This window comes from Patella vulgata, chromosome 2 (assembly GCF_932274485.2).
Source record: "Patella vulgata chromosome 2, xgPatVulg1.2, whole genome shotgun sequence".
NCBI lineage: Eukaryota > Metazoa > Mollusca > Gastropoda > Patellidae > Patella > Patella vulgata.
The window spans coordinates 32,308,666-32,323,498 of NC_065880.2; the positions used below are offsets into that span (position 1 = coordinate 32,308,666).

Below are 14,833 nucleotides of genomic sequence, written 5' to 3' on the forward strand. Positions count from 1 at the left end.
ACTGTACAATATAAATACATTATATTTTCATAAAATTTCGTCATTTCTCATAAAATTATCATAAAATGTTAAAATATCATGAAAAATGTAAAATTTCACTATTTCTCATAAAATGAGATGAAATTAACGATAAATCGCTACTCCCAATAATAAATTTCTATCTTAATAAATCCAGTTTTGGATAAGTAAATCATGCAGGCATTTTATGACTCCCAGCTTGCTGCCCACTTTCATTTTCTATTTGACAGTATTCAGTTAATGTTTGATGGTGTATATGAAATGAAATTTTGCTTTAACTGGGCTAATGAAGACGGGCATACGACATACAGTGTGCCATGAGGGAAATTTTGCCCTGACAGCAGGTGCTAAGGCCTAATTTTATCAAATTTAAACTGACAAGGGATCTTTTACATGCACACCAATGTGTACACGGCACCTCGGTTTTTCGTATCATCCGAACGACTAGACAAGGAGAAACCACGTCGGAAAACCTTATAAACTTGCTTGACCAATACAGGGAGCAAACCTGTGACCCCTAGGCTAGCGAGCCAGCGAGCCAGCATGAACATAGGAGAAGATGACTGCGACAATTAATACCACCAGTGCTACTGGTGAGAGGTTCTTATCATGCCTGGAAAAAACTGGTCGGACACGGACAAAGTCCGATTGAATTCCGCGACTTTTCGGCATTTTCGGAAAATAAAAGTATTGTAGACTGCTACCTTTCGTGAATTTCTTACTTTACTTTCTATCGTAGCTCCATATTCTATAACTTGTAGGCTATGTTACAACCCATAGTCGGAAAATGCACCTAAAAGTCTGTTAATCCATAATATTACTTTTTTATCTGAAACATGTCACAGTCTAGTCTAGGCAATCAACCACGCGGGGTTGCCTCTATGCCCATGGTCATAGTCTCGTAATTCCATTCCCAGACATAAAGATAATGTTGGCGAGTGAGAGTAGCTCTATAATTTAAAATCTAACTATTCTAACACCCAACGGATACAGGGTCCTAATCAAGAAAAAACTATGGGAATACAAATATTGACAGGGTCATGCCCATTTGAGCAGTAAAATATTTTTGATATCATGGTTCAAACCCATGACTGAAGGTTCAACAATGTATCGAAAACGGGTGTAGTAAATTTATCCTAGGTGCCGAATACTAAAATTTACCATTGTTTGTCAGATATATATATTCAGTGGAATCTTTCGAGATAAAACATACATTGTTGTGGAATTTATACGATGTCACGCTTCAGAGATTTGATATTTTCTCAATAAATACAATGCCGATACGCATTGAGCAGTCCTCAGTCGAATGGTGTAATTTGGTTGTATGTATTTCACCATAGAACCTTTTATTACAAATTTTGATGAAATGTATTCCTGCATATTTACAAAATAGGCAACAAAGTGAAACAAGGGCCACAACTCTAGAAGTAATAAACGGAAATTGCTGAAATTCAATAAGCTTCTTATCTTTACTAATTTAAATGGCGCATATAAATTTCATACAAATCGGCAGATAACTTTGATGTTAGAGCATTCCCAAGGTGTAACAAAGTGGAACAAGGGCCATAACTCTAGAAGTAATTGATGGAATTGCTGAAATTCAATAGGCTTCTTCGTTGCACTAATTTTATTAATTCATATAAATTTCACAAAGATCGGGTGATAACTTTTGGCGTTAGAGCGTTCACAAGGTTCAATAAAGTGAAACAAGGGCCATAAACTGTAGACATAATAAACAGGAATTGCTGAAATTCAATAGGCTTCTTCATTTCACTATAAATAATGCATATAAATTTCACAAAGATCGCATGATAACTTTTGGTGTTAAGAGTGTTCACAAAGTTCAATAAAATGAAACAAGGGCCATAACTCTAGACGTAATAAACATAAATTGCTGAAATTCAATAGGTTTCTTCGTTTCACTAATTTAAATAATGCATATAAATTTCACAAAGATCGGATGATCACTTTTGGTGTTAGAGCGTTCACAAGGTTCAACAAAGTGAAACAAGGGCCATAAACTCTAGACGTAATAAACAGAAATTATTGAAATTAAATAAGCTTCTTCATCTCACTAATTTAAACCCCATATATCAATTTTAAAACAATCGGATAATAACTTTTGGAGTTAGAGCGTTCTCAAGAAATTGTGGCCGACGGACCGACTGACGGATGGGGGCGACGGCAATATACGTCAACAAGCTAAAATCACAATTCTTTTGTACAATCACGGGCCATAATCCAGGAAGTTTTTGTCCAATATGCACAAATATTGAAATGAACCGAGATCTTTTTGACATAAACACATGTTTTAAGTTTCATCAAAATCGAATAAAAATTGTGACCTCTAGAGGGTTGACAACCTTGATATTACATACATTAACACTATATGCGTACAGAGAGTGGCCATTTTGCCTGCCAGTTTTGGACCGATTTTCACGAAATTCGAACTCAACCATCATTATTGTTTAATGGTGATAAATTCAAATGTTTTTTGAAATCGGATAGAAATTGTGACCTAGAGGGACCACAAACTAAAAATGCTATTTTTCATACAATCAGGAATCCAGGAAACAGACTGATATGCGAGATCTTTGGGTTATCAACATAACATTTCAAGTTTCATCAAAATGGGATAGAAATTGTGACCTCTAGAGTATCCACAAGCTAAAAATGTGATTTTTTGTTTTATCAGGGACCATAATCCAGGATGTTATGGTCCGATATATGCCAATATATAAAGGAACTGAGATCTTTTAGAGATAAACCTATATTTCAAGTTTCCTCAAAATAGCATAAAAATTGTGACCTGTAGAGGGTCCACAAACAAATTGTGGATGGATGGACAGGGGCGACGACAAAATACGTCCACATGAAAATATATGGGTCTATAAAAAGCATTGTGTCCCTTTAAGATCCTTGTCCTATATAGCTTGAATATAAATAAAACCCGCTGTAATCAGCTAGGTTGCCTACATTACGCAACAGTTAACCTTATTATTAATGTGGGAAATTTTATGGATGTTTATATCAAAACTTGCAACCATATACGGTAATTATACACATCATAAGCTTTATTTTTATCATTTGTTTTCTTTGCATTTGATAAGATTATCATTATTCTATAAACTGTATTCTATACGCAAGATGTGTTAGCTAGGTTTTGGAGGGGAACACAAGCTTGAGCTGACGACATACTCTAGAACCAATACACAGTGTTTTTATACTATTGATTGATATAATATATCATATATGTGTCTAAATATTTTTCACAGACATATTTTCTGGTATGATTAACTAATTCTTTTTACAAGAAGTTGTAAGGACATAGTCGTTAATGCTTATTGTTTACCTTAAATTTTGCTGTTTAAATAGGTCACCAGGACCCCATTATTTAATTATCTAGGATCTGAGGTCGTTATCACCTAGTCGAATACTATTAACTGAGCTGCTCTTTGTTGATTATCAAACAGCAACTATACAAAATACAAAACTTATGAAATTATAAAACCCAACAAAAGACAAAAATATCTGTGCATTCATAGACTCCAATCATTTGAACGTCACATCTGCTCAGTTACTTCGTCTTTAAAATTCTACCAGAGCGATACAAAAGCTCCCTGTGCAATTGTAAAAATATCTTTATATTGTCAAATATATTGGCATTACCATGGAATAATTGTAGAGGCATGGTTCTTACATTACAAAAAATGACAATAAGCCAGGCTAAAACTCCTTGAAAGCTACTACAAACTATATATGACCATGTCTGATTTAAATTGGATGGTTGAGTCCCTTGCAAACTACAATATTGTAGAAGTTGAATCTCTAAAAGGATTATCAGTCCAAATATGATTCGATTCCAATCTGATTAAAATACAAATCTATGTTTTGTTTTTTTTATACTTTACATGGCCTACACTACATGAAGATCTGACAAGTTATAGCTATAGGTCACGTCAGGGGTCAAAAGACAGACTTTTGACCTATGACGTCAGACATTTGATTAACAAATCAGCATTGATGTTACTAGTGGATTACCCACAGTTCCGGGCAAAAAAGGTCAAACACTCGATTTGACAGACCATTTGATTGGCTGACCCCTCATTTCAAGCAGAACACGAGTTAAATAACAAATCTTCCAGATCCAAGTGTAACAAAGACAAGTAAAACGAAATTTTGAACTATAAAAATGAAACGAAATAGGATCTGTGTTTTAACCAGATTGGTTCAATTCTGTTAGTACTAACAAAGATACATGTATGATAATCAAACATTTTGCAACATGCAGCTGCGGGTTCACTCCCAGTGTTGGCCGCGAAAGTTCATCAGGATTTTCCAGTGTGGTTTCCCCTTGTCAGTGGTGCAGGATGGAGGGCCTGACAAGGACAGTTGTCTAGTCGTTTGGATTGGATGAAAAACCGAGGTCCCAAGTACACATTGGAGAGCACGTAAAAGATCCCTTGGCAGTTGGAATTCGATATAATAGTAGGCCTTAGCCCCACTGCCCGGGCCAAATTTCCCTCATAGCACACTGTATTGTGTATGGATGGCCAAATGTGCGCGCTGTATCATAAGGCCTGTCATTGATTCAACTGGCGTGGTTTCGAATCCCCGGTTGTACGTGACAAGGAGTAGGGTCGCCTGCCCATCCTCATGGGTTTTCTCCGGGTCCTCCGGTTTCCTCCTACTGCCAAAGAACCTACGCGCAATCGAATTATTGAAATAAAATTAAACCATATGTTAGTCCCGAAATGATCTAGTTTGTGTCGAGTGGACTTTAAACCCCATTTCTCTCTCTCTCTTTATAAGCCCAGTTGGAGCAGAACAGTAGAAAGTTAAACTCCATTTTATTTCATTTCATTTTCATAAATAAATGAAAAGTTTTAGCTATTAGTATTTCCCTTGACTACCACATATTACAAAGTATTATTTCATTTCATTCGATTTTATATCTTACTTGAATTGAATATTGATTAGTTATAGTTTTGTTTATATTGGTTACACCCATTACAACCATGTTGTGATATGCCAGATTCAGTTTAAATGTAAACATTGGAGGGTGATTATTATTGTATGTAAGTAATTTTGGACATTATCGCATTCAATAAGAACATTTATGTATGTGATTTGGACATTATCACATTAACAATAAAATTTATGTAAGTAATTGCGGACATTATCGCATTAACAAGAAAATTTATGTTAGTAATTTTGACATTATCACATGAACAAGAAAATGTATCTACTGTTAATTTTATTTAATTTTAATTTCTGTTATATTTAAGATAACTTTGTTTAAACTTTAAACTTAGCAAAGCATGTGTGGAACTCTATGAAAACTGCTAAAAATGTGTATTATGTATATCTCACACCTAATTGAAATGTTTCTCCAACTGGAAAATTACATGTATACCAAAATGCGATTTCCAAGCAAGTTAGGAAGATGTAACCAAGGGACATTACACAAAATTGTCTTGCTTGGAAATTGCTACGATTTTAAATTGAAAATATAGCTTAAATAGCTTGACAGTATTTAAAGGACAATATTGGTGTCAGTCATTATCACATATGTTATAGAACTGGTTAAATACATTCCAAATATAATTTTAACAGAGAGATCACTGCTACGATAGCTGAGTAATACAGGATTCGCGAATCGGAAGTGACGAACGCCAAAGGAAAACACGGGACATACCTCTATATAACTGGCTGAAGTGCCGACTAATAACAGATACATGGGCGAATTTCTGCTCACTAATAATTCCTTCGAAGACCAAAAGTTGTTATATGGGACTGTAAGAGGATACCTGACAATTCAATACAGTAATTGAATGTCATTAGATAAGAGAACACGAGAAAAATAGAAATAGTCCGTATGGTGTCTATGAATTGCCATGTTTTTTATTTTGCAAAAAAATCAAATATTTTTCATATATATTAAGTCAGGTGTGTCACTGTTTTTTTCATGTGTTTCAATGTGTGCCGTTGGCACAAAAAGTTTGAGAACCACTGCCGCAGACCATACTAGATTAAAGACCGTGGAGTTGGCTAATTTACGGCATACATTAAAAAGTTTTATTGACAGGCGTATCCAAGTAATTTCATCTCAAAGTCACCATGTCCGAATGGGTGAACATCAATCCTCGGCTGTATGACATTAAGTGATATGTACCTACGCCTATACAATTGCGATGCGGCACCGGTTTACTTATGCCCCCGTCAGACCGGGGTGGCGTCCTTACTGCGCTGCTGCGACCGTACCGCGACCAGAAAATGCACAAGGTTGCCAGCAAACGTGAACACAACGTGCGAAAATGTCCCCAAAAACCACAAACTTGAAAGAAAAGTCGTATTCTCATAGTTTTACAGTTCAGATCGCAGAACCTTGGCGTTTGCTTTGAACATGCTCAAAATAAATGCGGTGACTCGGCGATCATTGGCGACCATGGTGACTACAGCACGATAGCTGGCGTTTCCACTACGCTTATGGCGATCTTAACGCGCTCTAAACCTATTTTCCATTGCTGTAGCAGCGAAGTAAGGACGCTACCCCGGTCTGACGAGGGTATTATTAGGAAAACTTGCCGCTTTTAGAAAGAAGTTCTCAAAACTGCGTCGTTCGAAGCGTATGTAGACTTTCAGTTCAAACTGGTCCGTGTCTAAAGGAAATAGGATAATCTTGAAAGAAAAACAGCTTCAGACTTTGAAATCTTTGTATGGTAAAACATTCTTTAAATGCGTCGTCATGGGCAATGGCGTTGGTAATCAGGAACTTGAAAGTAGTCCCAATGGCGGACTTCGTCATACAGCCGAGGCTAGATGTAGGGTACTGGAATCTGCTGAGGTTTGGCCGAGTGGGTGCGAGATATGAATGGGGTCGGACTAACCCCGCTTTCCCCTACCTTATAAAAACATGGTAATGCACAGACTTTTTTTCTGTTTTTCTTTCGTGTCTTCTTATCTACTGGCAGTCAATTCTTTTTATAAATTGTAAGATATCCTCTCACAGTCTCACACAACAACTTTAAGTCTTCGAAGGAATTATTAGTGAGCAGAAATTCGCCCATGTATCTGTTATCAGTCGACACTTCAGCCAGGAATCCTGTATAACTCAGCTATCGTAGCAATGATCTCTGAGTTAAAATTATATTTGGAACGTGTTTAATTAGTTCTATCACATATGTGATAATGACTGGCACCAATATTGTCCTTTAAAGCCTGCTCGGCTACTCTGGATATTACATTGAGTAAACTTTCTTATATGATATATAAAAGATGTATCCGGGCTCTCTAAGTCACTATAAGACTGTTTCCCTATTTAGACCACTTTATATAAGTCCCCTATAATTGGTCATAATAGCAGGTAACTCAAAAATATTGGAGTTCTATGGAAAATAGATTACATTTCAAGACATCAGTTTATTGTAATAAAGAGCTGGTGAGTAAAAATGTTGACAAAAAAATTATTTGTCCGGTTTGGGGCGGGGCTGGGCCGGCGGAAACAATTCTTGATAGGGGGCAGCTACTATCCTAGGTCCTTAGCCGAGGGTCGGGGGGCCGCCTATGCCCTGGAAGCTCTTGGGGGTTTAGATCGTCGGAGACACTTTCTGAGCGATTTCTGCCTAATAAAATTACTCGGCAATGAAGTGAAATTTTATTTCTTTTCTAACTCCCTTACCATGATCTATGGGGGTTTAATGCTGTGATAAGACAAATATTTTCATAATAATACCAATATTTTATCCAATTTTGATGAAACTTACAATGTATGTTTATTACCGAAAGATCTCAGTTCCTTTTGATATTGGAACATATAGGACCGTCACTTCTTGCATTATGTACGAACAATCACATTTTAGTTTGTGGACCCTGTAGAAGTAACAGTTTTCATTTGATTGTAAAAACCGTTCAATTATACCAGGTCACAATTTTTATCCGATATTAACGAAACTTGAAATATAGGTCTATCTCCCAATGGTCTTGGTTCCTTTCGAAACTGGCGTGTATCAGACCACCGTAACTTCATCGATTATGACCCCTGATTGTACGAAAATCACGTTTTAGCTTATGGACACTCTAGGGGTCACAATTTTCATCCAATTTTGATGAAATTTGAAATGTATGTTTGTTTCCTTTCCATATTCATGCATATCAGATTATAACTTCTTGGTTTATAGCCCTTGATTGTACGAAAAATTGCATTTTTAGCTTGTGGTACCTATAGAGGTTACAATTTTTATCCAATTTAAAAGGCGTCCGAATATATCACCATTACACCATAATTACAGCTGAGTTCACATTTTCCTGAAAATCGGACCGAACTGCCCGACAAAATGGCCGCTCCCCTAAAAGCTTGTAATACCCAGGTTAGATCTAAATATTAAGGCCACCTGTCATAGATACAACGTACGTGAGATGGACTTGACATAAAGATCGGCTGTTCAGTTATCTAATCGCGACACTCGCAACCGTGGGTCTCTTTACTCAGGGATCAGTATAGAGCATAGCAAGGTTTTCTTCTTCTGAAAGTCCACGTTCTAGAAGTCTCACTTCTACTCACTTCTGTGTTAAAATCAAGCCTCTTTGATTTTAATAGAATAGTTATATGTGTGCAATAACCTGGAGAATAGAGTACTTTAGGCCAAATTATTGTGGGGGCCAATACATTATAAGTCAAATAATTATTTGAAATAAACCTCTAGATTAAACATACATTATGCAAGAGCTAAATCTGATTATTGCAAGTCTGTATTTAGGCTTCAGATGTCATAGAAATTATAAATTAGATCTTTATTTACACAACAAGCACAAAATTAACTCTGTAGACCCACGGATGGCTTAGATTCGGCTTGGATTTAAACAGGATTTTCATTGATTGATTAAATTTTTAAATGGTGTCGTCACACTCCCATAAATTTTAGATCGAGGCTTAATGATAGACTGTTCGAAGCGAGGCCGCTGTTGAGCGTGGCCATATGTCAGTCAATTTGATTGAAAGTTCGATATATATATGGCCTTGATATTATGTATAGTTGTGGTTAAAATGAGAGTTTGGATGTCGGTATTATATGCTCTTTTGTCACTTGCGTTTACAGAAAAATTATGGAAAATAATAAACAACGCAGCTGACATCACCCCAGTTGAATTGCAGCCCCATTGGATCACTGTTTCTTATTTGTCTGCTTCGGGAGTTATGTAGGCCTACCAGTTACAGTGCAAGAGTACATGCAGGCTATCAAGAAGTCGGCTATAATTATGCCTCATTGATTTGGTCCATTCCTTTCAAACTTTTGCTTCTTATCTATATATTAAAAGTCTTATTTTTAATTTGTAGTAAATACAAATGTGATACGAATTGGATTGCAAGCCCGTCTCAAACCGAATAGGCCAACGGTACCACAGCCATTGAAAATGTTACTTGATAATCGAGATTATGTAGGTGGAGTTAACGCCTGTCAATCAAACAGCCATTCTCGGAGACGGTGAAGAGAGAGTTAACTCCTATTGCTAGTCAAAAATTACAATGGTGATAACTTTGTTCAGAATAAAGTAATTTGACTGAAATTTTCAATACAGTAGAACTTGCACTCCTAATCAGCGAACACTTGCTTCAACGAGCACCCAAAATTCCCCCCGAGCGATTTTTAAGTAATTTAACCCCTACTAAACACGCACCTGTTCAACGCGTGCAACAGGCATCTATATTAGCCCCAGATCATGCTATTTCATCCATTAAGCGAGCACATCATAGTGAATCTCTGAGAATCACGTTCTCGTTTGAGTGAACGAGACTGAACTGTCACTAATCTTGACACAATTTACTCGCTTGGCTTGAACTAACTATCACTAATTAACAAGTTTACTCACACCCCAAGCTGATAATTTTAACCATTAATCAATATTCTATTCATATCCAAGCCAATGATGATAGAGTCTGAATTGATAAGACATTGTTTATCAATATGTCTAATATTACTACGCCTCGTAAAGTTCTTACACCTACTTGAAAAGTTTTGACACTTAAAGAACGTGTCAAAGTGATACAGTTATCAAATGAAGGTAAAAGTGGTCGCGTAATCGCTAAAATAGTTGGGGTGGGAAATACTCAAATTCACAGCATTTTGAAAAGAAAGGCAGAAATTTTAGATGATTTTGAAAATAATTCATCACCTCACAAGAAGCGCACAAAAAGGTCGACAGGTAATGAAGACATTAACAATTTGGTCTGCAATCTATATCTTTATTTTTTGTGGTAGGGGTTGGGGCAATATTGGATACCTCTAGTCAAAGAGCACCTCCATGAAGCAAGCATTTTTAAATTTCCCTTGGGTGCTTGCTTAATACAAGTTCTACTCTATATTCTTCTTTCATCATCTATTTTTGAACTGTTATAGCAAGAATGGCCAACTCTCTATTAAAATCTCCCATAATGTATCTTTAATGGTGATGGTCATGGTCTAGAAACATCTAGAAGAATTTGCTTTCTTTAATACGGATATTGATACTATATGCATTTAGAGAAATGCTTGATTTCATCAATAAAAAACAAATGCAATCAAATTAGAACCATTATTTGCTATGAAAATTGATTAACTTATCTAAGCAATTATTGTTATGGATCAATGGTTATTTAATGATACATTTAAATGCCTTACCTTCATGGTGAATGCATAGACATGAAAAGCATGTTATAAGCATGATTTAGAGGAAATGACGTTTGGTACACAAATAGTTCCATGGTCATGTGATCTACTGCCAACCTGTCTTTAGTGTAATTGGATAAGAGGTCTGGGCGTGTATAGGAGTCAACCAATGAATAACTACTACTTTGCTGTTTACTAGTCCCTAGTAACTGCCAGTCTGTTTTTAATATACTGTGTAACTGTCTGTTCATTCACTCACTATTTGATATACATGTACAGTTGTACATGTACTGTTTGTATGAATGTATTGAGTTGTCTATGTAATATGTATTATTGAATGTATATGACTATGTCTAAGTGTATATGTATGCATGCTGTCCTTTATCAATTCAATTCAATTCAATTCTTTATTTCTTTAAGTCTACTGACTCATCAGATAACATATATACACAAACACAATATATACACGGCAAGTAAATACAAACATTATAATTACATATACACAAACACAATATACACATGTCCATTAAATACAAATAGACAAAAAGTATGGGGATGGGATGTAAATAAATTGTATTAAATTGCTAGAATAAATTTAAACATGACGGAAAAATGCAGTAATTATTATAAGCTTCATAAAATCATCCAAACTTCTAAAATGACTTTAAAAGGTGGAAAATAAGCTAGATTATTACCATAAAAAAAAAATAAATAAAAAAAGAAGAAAAAATAACAAAATAAACAGTTAAATCAAAGGGGGGGGGGGTACATTTTTGTTAGGTCAGGTAATGTGGCAAGTTTAATTATTAATTAATAGAGTGGTTCTTTTCTTATCTGCAGAAATGAGAAATTTGCCCAGGTTCCGTATTTCGGATGTTGAAGTTGTACTTAATAATTGAATTAATTTAAATATATTAGGGTTTCGTAAAAAGTATGGCTTGATAAATTGGTGACGCAATTCATTATAGCAAGGGCAGCTTAAAATAAAATGAAATTCGTCTTCTATGTCGTTCAGGTTACAAAGTGTGCACTTTCTTTCACTACGTTCTATTCTATTGTATCGGCCTACTTCTATATTTAAATTATGCGCGGATATTCGGAATTTGCTTATAGTTTTAAGGAAAATAGATTTAACGCTTTTTTTTAAATAGCTCTGCAGCGTAAAGTTAACGGTTAAATGTTGATAAATTATACCTTTGGCGGACGATTTTATTTTTTCCATATTTTCTTGGCCAAAGATATCAAATAACCTATTTTTTATAATTTGGAACGTATCATTGTTAACTTCTTTTAAAAGCAATATATATCCAAGACCGATTCTATCTAATTCAGTTTTAATAAATTTAATCCAACTGTCATTATTTAAAATCATATCTTCATAACAGGAGTTGAGAATAACATTATCGGTGTTACGTAGACGAATCCAATATCTACCGAGTTCATTATAAATCATACTACCACAAGTTGTTTTTCGGACTCCCAAGTAGTTTTTTGCAAAAAAATAAATGTAATTTTTCAATATCGCTAGCCGAATGTGTGCCCCAAATCTCGGCACCGTAATTTAAAATACTTTTGACGTATGTATCAAAGACTGATAATTTTGTTTCTATGTTAAAATGGTTTTTATTACAAGTATTTGATAAGCTAAAAAGAGCTTTACGCCCTTGGTCCGCTAAGCGTTTTGCGCGTTATTAAATTTACCATTATAATTTAAAAGTACACCTAAGTAGTTAAATTCAATGACAATTTCTAAAACATTATTTTTATAGAACCAAATTTCGTTTTCTCTTATTTTACCACCGTTTCTGAAAATCATAATTTTGGTTTTTTCAATGTTTACGGTTAAGTCCCACGAATCGGTATAACTTTCGAATGAGTTTAATAATTTTTGTAAACCTTCAGGAGTTTCTGCAAAGAAAACCATGTCATCTGCGTACATTAATAAAAATAAATTGATCATTTGTAAATTAATTGATGGACAATTATCTGTTAAAAATTGATCTTCACAATCGTTCACATATAGGGAAAATAATATCGGAGATAAAACCTTGCCTTGAAATAATCCATTTGAACATAAAAACTTTGTTGAGAGTAAATTATCATGTTTGACACAGCACCTGACATTGTCATAAAGTGACTTGATTATGTTAAAAATACGCCCTTTAACGCCTTGTTTTACTAATTTGTACCATAAATTATGTCTATTTACATAGTCAAAAGCTTTCCTATAATCCACGAAGCAGCAGTAAAGTCGTTTTTTTTATTAAGATATTTTCTAATTAGATAATATAGGGAGAAAATAGCATCAGTAGTTGACATATGATTGTGCTATATTATAAGCTATTTACTAAAAGGTCGAACCACAGTGGCTCACTAAACAGAAGGTTGAAGGGATTAAAATAAAAGAGAGAGAGAGAGAGAGAGAGAGAGAGAGAGAGGTCCACCCGACACAAACTAGGTCATTTTGAGACTAACATATGGTTCAATAATATTTCAATAATTCGCTTGCATGTAGTGGTCTTTAGCAGTGTTTGTTTTTGGTGTTCGTTTTCATACCGATGCGAACGGTCCCTATTGTCTTTTAGGCTGGTAGGAGAACTTCGGGAAAAAAAAGATACAGGAGTTCGGGATTTTGTCACTTTTTTTGGCATGCAGAAAATATATTTGTGCCTCACAAATGCTTTTCCACTATTAGACCATCGACAAAATCAGTAAATTCTCGTGTGGAGAAATTCTAATTGTAAAGATGTCCATAACCGCCCCACCCCAAAAGCTAAGCTAGATCAGCGCATTTACTTACAGCATAAAATTTGTTGCATAATGTTCAGTAAGTGACAACTGTCAGATATTTTCAGTGGTGGGGTAAACTCATCAGGTGTACCTATTTGCCCCACTCCAACCCACTAGCTCATTTGCTAATCACACATATATCAAAAAAGACTAGCTACCTCCAGACATTTTCAGTGATGGGGTATCCCCGCCGGGCTGGGCGATTTACCCACTACTACCCAATCTCAACACTACCAAATACTACCTCATTATTGTGAGAAACAAAATAATAGTTCAATTATGTTGGGTAGTATTGGGTGAGTGAGAGAGAGAGATAGAGAGAGCGAGATGGGGTGTAATGTCCACTGACACAAACTAGGTCACAAACACATGGTTCAATTTTATTTAGCAGTGGGAGGAAACCGGAGGACCCGGAAAAGACCCACGAGGTTAAGCAGGCGACCCTACTCCCTGTCATGTACAACCAGTAAATCGAAACCACGCCAGTTGATTCAATGATAGATCTTATGATACATCGCACATGCACTAACCATTCGGCCATCCAACCCCAAGTATTGGGTAAACTTCCTGCTGTCCGATGAAGACGGTTCCTATTTCCCCACACCAAAGGTTAAGCCAGATGAGCCCATTTACTTATCGCACAAAACTTTTTGCAAAATGCTCAGCGTAAGAATGACAATGGCCAGGCTTTTCCAATAGTGGGGTATCCCAGCCAGAAATGTTTCTGAAAACCATCAATAGATTCCAACGGATCATAAATGGCCACTCCCAAGTATTTTCAGTGATGAACTGTAAATCGGACTGTTCCCATCAGTAACTGACTATAAGCGCTCACTGTAACTCTTTATGTCGAGAACAAAAGCATTTCTTGATGACCTTAAGGATTCTGATCATGAAACCTTGACAGACGAATCCAATCCAAATTGGACCAAAACTTCTGGACAAAATGGCCAACCCTCGTACGCAAATAATTTAAATATGGTATATCAAGGTATATATTTTTAAATTATTTGCGACATAGGACTCATCTCAGACTCTTGACTTGAATGGCTAAGGACCCGAGTCGCTTTGAGTGGACATAACTTGCCTTAATCACCATGAATTGCTGTCTCATGTGATGAGTGGCGACTTGAACAGGATATGGGCTTTGTGAAGACTTGACTCGACTTGGTACTAAAGTCAGCCACTCGAGACTTGAATCTGACGCGAAGGGCAGCAACTTTGGACTCAACTTTCACTCGAGGTCCTGCGATATTCCCACCTCAGGTTAAGATGATATGTAAACTTTAAAATTGTAGCAACGAGATCGTTAGAGTAAGTTATTATTCACAAGTAAATTGAGAGTTAAATTAGGTAGGCCTATATCTGAGCGCTGGTGT

General features: G+C 35.8%; 1 protein-coding gene and 1 long non-coding RNA gene across 2 annotated transcripts in view; one reads left to right on the forward strand and one right to left on the reverse strand.

The window, feature by feature from the left end:
• Positions 1 to 14,833, reverse strand: part of LOC126811714 (uncharacterized) — a 75,808-nt gene that overhangs the window by 39,491 nt on the left and 21,484 nt on the right. The gene's annotated exons all lie outside the window — the stretch shown is intronic.
• Positions 2,976 to 14,833, forward strand: part of LOC126811727 (uncharacterized) — a 116,588-nt gene continuing 104,730 nt past the window's right edge. The window contains exon 1 of the long non-coding RNA XR_008786214.1: positions 2,976 to 3,070. This is a non-coding gene — a long non-coding RNA (uncharacterized LOC126811727). The remainder of the gene's footprint in view (positions 3,071 to 14,833) is intronic.